Raw genomic sequence first — 6000 nt, forward strand, 5'->3', positions numbered from 1 at the left:
TCTCTGTAGATGACTTAATTAGAGGGTGGAGTGTGGTAGCAGCTTCTTCCTGCCCCTCTAGCTATTCAAGAGGACTGGTTGCCCTCGTTATCTTTGGATGTTAAGTTAAACTTTGATGGTAGTTCTATAGGTAATCTAGGCCCCTTTGGAATTGGGGGTGTCTTTAGAGATGGGGGAGGAAATGACCTGGCCCTTTATTCTGGCCCGATAGGACTGGGGGACTCTCTTAGAGCAGAAGTTTTGGCACTCCTACAAGGGCTTAAGCTGTTTAAATAGTTGGGTTTTCAGCAGTTGGAAGTGGAGGGAGACTCGAAATTGGTAATAGGTTGGATGCAAACAAACAGCTTAGGCACTTGGTCCCTTAGACAACCTGTAAGGGAGATTATGCAACTAACAAGGGAGCTTGAATTCAGGTTTAAATGGAGTAGGAGATCAGCCAATGCAATGGTTGATACTTTAGCAAAGAAATGAGTTAGTAGGCAGAACCTTTTTTGGGCCTGTTTGTAATCTGTAGAGGGGTCATCTTGTTTTTTGAAGGTGACAATTGTACTAAGTTTCTTAAAGAATTAATGAAAGTTATTGTTTCCAATAAAAAAAAAAAGAAATATGTCAAAGGCCCCAAGTCCTTCATCTTGAAGGATTCACTGAGTAACTATTGTAGCCTAGAAATTCCTTCTATATCATCTCGTCTAATGAGTATATCATCAACATAGAGGAATAATATTGTTATTCCTTGCTTCCTCCTGAAGATGAATAAGGAATAATTGGAAGGACTCTGGGTAAAGCCACCATCGGTGATGACGGATTTGAACTTTTCAAACCATGCCCTAGGGGCTTGCTTTAGGCCATAAAGTGACTTGTTCAGATGACAAACAAGTTGTGGATCTGTACAATATCCTTGAGGGGGCTTCATATAGACTCTCTTTTAACTCCCCATGAAGAAAAGCATTCTTGACATCCATTTGATGGATTGTCCACTGTTTGGCTACAGATATGGCCATCAGAAGACGTAGAGTAGTCATTTTAGCTACAGGAGCAAATGTCTCCTCATAGTCTATCCCGTATTCCTGTTTGTATCCCTATGCAACAAGTCTGGCTTTATATGTATCTAGGCTCCCATCAGATTTCAGTTTCACAGAATAGACCCATCAACTTCCTATGAGAGAGGCTTCTGGTGTAGCTTGAACTAGGTACTAGGTGTCATTCTCAAGAAGGGCTCGAATCTCAAAATTCATGGCATCTTTCTAGTGTGGTTCTGCTACGGCCTGCTGGTAAGATCCGGGAATATCTGTGGGATAAAACAGCAAAAAAAGAGCTATGGTCTAGTGAATAACCATAGCGGTTAGGTGGTCGAGAGATTCTAGTGGAACGGCATAAAGTGAGTTCAGGAGGAAGGTCATGTACACTTACTGAGGGAGCTGGAGTGACCAAATTAGCAATTGGAGGTGGAGCAGAGGGGGGGATGGAGACTGAAGAAGGCCGTTGCTTCCTGAAGTATATCTGAAGCTGCTGCGGAGGTGACAATGGAATATCTAAGATGCCTGTAGAATCAAAATTGTGCAAGAAGGAAATAGAAGGAACTGGGAATTTCACAATATGTTATAAAAAGGACACACTTTCAAGAAAAACTACATTACGAGAAATTCAAAGGCGACGGACCAAGGGATCATAGCAAACAAACCCCTTATGTTCAGAACTGTATCCCATGAAGGCACACAAAGCTGCTTGTGTAGTTAACTTTGTGCGTTCATGGGGTGGAAGGTGGACAAAAACAAGCACAACCAAAAACCCTGAGCATGGATAGGTCTGGAGGTTTGTGAAAAAGAGATTGAAAAGGAGAGGAGTTATTCAAAATATATGACAGAAGATTTATGAGATACACAGCAGTGCTGCCGCCTCCACCCAAAACCAAGAGGGTACATGGGAATCCTATAAAAGGGTTCTGACTATATTCAAGATGTGCCAATTCTTCCTTTCTGCTACCCTGTTTTGTTGTGGGGTGCCTGGACAAGATTTTTGAGGTTGAATTCCATGTTGTTTCAGGTAGTTTTGAAAATCCCCATCAATATACTCTACCCATGAATTCGATCTTAGCACACAAATTTGAGCATCAAATTGGGTAATTACATAACCGTGAAAGTGTTTAAAAATAGTGTACACTTCAGATTTCTTTCGAAGAAAATAAGCCCAAGTAAAACGAGTGCAGACATCAATGAAGGTTACAAAATACTTATATCCCATCCGTGAAACAATTGGAGACGACCAGACATCACTATGTATTAAATGAAAGGGAACGGTTGCATGCTTAGAATAAGAAGGAAATGGTCAAATATGACTCTTACATAAACCACAAGTAATGCAATTTTTATTCACATTCTTAAAAGAAATAGCAGAAACAGGTAAACTACCAGAAGCAAATAACTGATCAAGTTTCTTAGAAAAAGGATGGTCAAGGCGTCTATGCCACAAATGCCAATCATTATTACAATTAAAAGATCCAGAACTAGAAGTAGTAGAAAGCAAACAAGAAGGAGAAGTATAATCAGTCTTATTCTTTTCAAACTCCAAGGCAAAGAGTCTTCCCAGTCTATGCCCCTACCCCTTCACCTCCTTAGTTTGCTGGTCCTATATCAAGCAACCATCAGAAGTAAATGAGACATTATTACCTTCCTCTACAAGTTGGCAAAAAAAAATCAAATTGGTGGCGAGTTTAAGTACAAATAGAGTTTTGGATAAATGAAACGGTGATGCTTTAGAGGTAGATAAGTACAAATCATCACAACCAAGTATGTCAAGTTTCTCACCGTTTGCAGTAATTATTGGGAAGATGGGGTTTGGGATATTGACCAAGAGTAGCCCCTGTCATGTGGTTAGAGGCTCTTGAGTCTATATACCAGAGGTGGTTCGGTGAAGGGCAATAGGTTGGTGGCTTACCAGACAGATCGATAGCAGAAAACGCTGAGAAGATGACCGAGGACATGAGTTGTCGAATCCTTTCTTCAGACATACCATTGGAGGTGTCATTTTGTCCAGCTACAGAAGTGATAGAGGAGGCATCTGAACCATCTACATTAGTCTGATAGGCCTTGTAGTTCCCTCTCTTTTGATTTGGACCACTACCTTTCTGCGGTCGGGTAGGACATTCGGTGATGATGTGGTCGACTTGCTTGCAATAGGTGCATGTGTTTTTATTCTTACAATGGGAGACAACATGCCCATACTCCTTGCATTCATAACATTGTATCTTAGAGAAATCCTTCTTCTCCTTTGGTTTAGTTTCCAAGAAGACAACATCAATGTTGGAATCCTTCCATCCAGTGTAGTTTGAATAGTCAATCTAGTTTCTACCCTCAAAATCTCCCCAAGAATAGTATTTAAGTCAGAAAGTGTTCCTCGGCTTAGGATATTAGAACGGGCAACTTCAAATTCTGACCTTAGGTGCATTAGGAAATGCATAACTTTTCTCCTATCGAAGTGTTCCTTCATGTATTTAACACAATAGTCTGAAAGATCGTCTCCCATGTGAACTAACTCATATTCTATCCAAAGGTTAATGAACCCGGCATAGTACTCCTGGACCTTTCTATCACCCTGATAGTAAGAAAAAATGTCAACCTCTATCTGATATTGTCTAGAGGTATTCGACTGTTGATAAACTTTCTCAAGGTATTGAAACATCTCATAGGCTATCCTGTACCCTCTCATAGGGATAGCAATATCAGTTTCGACTGAGCCTAAAATCCATGATGCAATTTTTGCGTTGTCGATCTTCCACTGATTAAGTCCCTTGATGTCAGAGTCATCAGGTTTAGACACAGATCCATCTAGGTACCCCCAAAGACCCTTAGCTTCAACATTGAACTTCCATAGTGCGTAGTTCGTACAGTTGAACTTAATAGGAAGAACATCCATCCTTTCTGATGCCATCGCATGACAAAAGGGCAACAACACACTCCTAGAAACCAAAAGAAATTGGAACCAAAGAAGAAAAGAAGAATACCTTTCGGTTGATGTCCAAAAAAGGCAACTGTAGAGTTCTGCTGAACTGAAAAGTGGATCAAAACCCCTCAAAGACGAAACCGATCCAAACCAAACCAAAGAGGTTCAATAGATCTGCTCTGGGCGACACCAGATCTAAAATTTCAGGCTGATCCGATGTCTTTATAGGGAGATATAAAAAAAAAGGTTGAACCCAGTGGCGCAACAGTCCAGAAAACAGATGTCTCTGTTATTTATCAAAAAAAAAAAAAAGCCCAGAAAACAGATCTGTAGCCGATCCAAGAAGAGAGGAAAAGAAGATTCTCAAGAACTTCCAAATACTGTTATTGAGTTCTTGAATCAGTAGTAGCCGAGGTGTTGATTGAAGTTCAGGTCGTGACCTGTTCTGATACCATGTCAGAGTCGGTTCGAAAGACAAAGAGAGAGGCAAACAGAGAGAGAACAGCCGAATGGTGGGTGACACCTTGTGTCAGTCGACACCCTAAAAGATATATTTATATTAAGATGTAAAAGAACAGATCTGCCCTTAATGTATATGAGAGAAATAATACAAAGAATAGATATACAACAAAGAAAAGTAAAAGTACAAAAATAGCCCTATGGCTAGATTTCACTATCTCTACAATCATTGCATCATGTTGTCTGGACAATATTTATACTTCCAGTTGCTTTTAGTCTGGCTCATTCATGGTGTATGATAGGGTTCAGCAGAAGGGTGTATATCCTCTGGAATCTTGCATCTTTTGTAGCATGTTGGAGTTCGTGCAAGGAAAAGACGAAAAAATGAAAAATTATTTTTTAAACCATAGTTTGGAGGAGAATAAAAAAGGATGTTCCATTGCTCCTTTTCGGGTCTTCAATCCATATGGAGTTCAAAGGGCCTACATGACCATGTAATTTTTTATGTAGGGTTTTCCCCTCATTTACTTCACCACCATCGTCTTAGCCTTCTCCCAACCATATGGAATTGTCTACATGAATCCTATTTTGCCATTCTGTTTTGTTCAGTGCCATATTCATTGTTAAATTACGGACACTTCAATCATTTTTTAATGCTGTTGCAATTTCTTCCATTTGGAATGGGAAATAGAGAGGATGATCAAGATCTGCAAATGGTTTCTTCAGAGCTGAGGATTTGTTACGGTCCTAAATGGTTAAAGTTCTTGGCTTGACGCATTCCATCAGCCTTCAGAGCTGAGAATTTGGCGTATTGGTCAAGCACACAACGTTCTTCATAGATGATTGGATGGTGATATCTCTTTATTCAGTGTCAGTTCACCAAATCATGCATGAAACATCTTCAAGTGTTGACTAGGTGGTTGCTCTGTTTCTCACCTTTCACTTTTTAATCTGTCTCTGCTGGCTTTTGACAGAATTCCTTTAAAAGTTTAAAACCTTTCTTTTTGCTATTTTGCTAGGTTTTCTGGAAAAAAATAACATGCCAGTGCCAGTTTGGTGTCCAACCCCGTCCAATCGAGCCTTTCATCCTTGTGGAATTTCAAGGAATTACTGGTTCACATTTTGCAAGTGTTAATAGCTTCGTACTTCGTACTATTGTTGGGGATGATGGAATTTTATGTGCAAACCCTATGGTTGTGTTTGGTTTGAAGGAAAAGGTTGTGGAAGGAAGGGAAACCTATGCTCCTTTCCCTATCTTTTCCTTCAAATCAATCACAGCCTAAAAATAAGCTTTCTTTTGGGCTTTTTTTGCATATTCTCTGTATACTGATTTATTTCATCTCTTTAATGCAATTGGTTTAATCATAGACAAACAGATGCTTGGGATAAATTTAGGAAAGCCGTAGCTTGGGGACTAATCAACCATTTCTAGGATAAAGCAACTTTACTGTTCAAGTGTTCATGGAACTAATTAGCAACCTTTTTGAGAGGGCTCCTGCGGTGATTGAGCTGTGTGACAGCTGCGCCCAAGTAGCTACCAGCATGGCTTCACCAGGAAGTCGATTTTTGAGCTTATATAAGCTTATTTTTGGCTTTTTTATA

The 6000-nt window shown here is 39.9% G+C and overlaps 1 protein-coding gene across 1 annotated transcript in view; it reads left to right on the forward strand.

Annotated features, from left to right (window-relative positions):
* Nucleotides 1–5765, forward strand: part of LOC104610272 (uncharacterized) — a 42376-nt gene extending 36611 nt beyond the window's left edge. The window contains exons 5-6 of the mRNA XM_010276813.3: nucleotides 5090–5314; nucleotides 5418–5765. The gene's annotated coding sequence lies outside the window, so the exon portion shown is untranslated. The remainder of the gene's footprint in view (nucleotides 1–5089; nucleotides 5315–5417) is intronic.
* The last annotated feature ends 235 nt before the right edge of the window (nucleotides 5766–6000 follow it).

This window comes from Nelumbo nucifera, chromosome 1 (assembly GCF_055504915.1).
Source record: "Nelumbo nucifera cultivar China Antique chromosome 1, China Antique-T2T, whole genome shotgun sequence".
Lineage (NCBI taxonomy): Eukaryota > Viridiplantae > Streptophyta > Magnoliopsida > Proteales > Nelumbonaceae > Nelumbo > Nelumbo nucifera.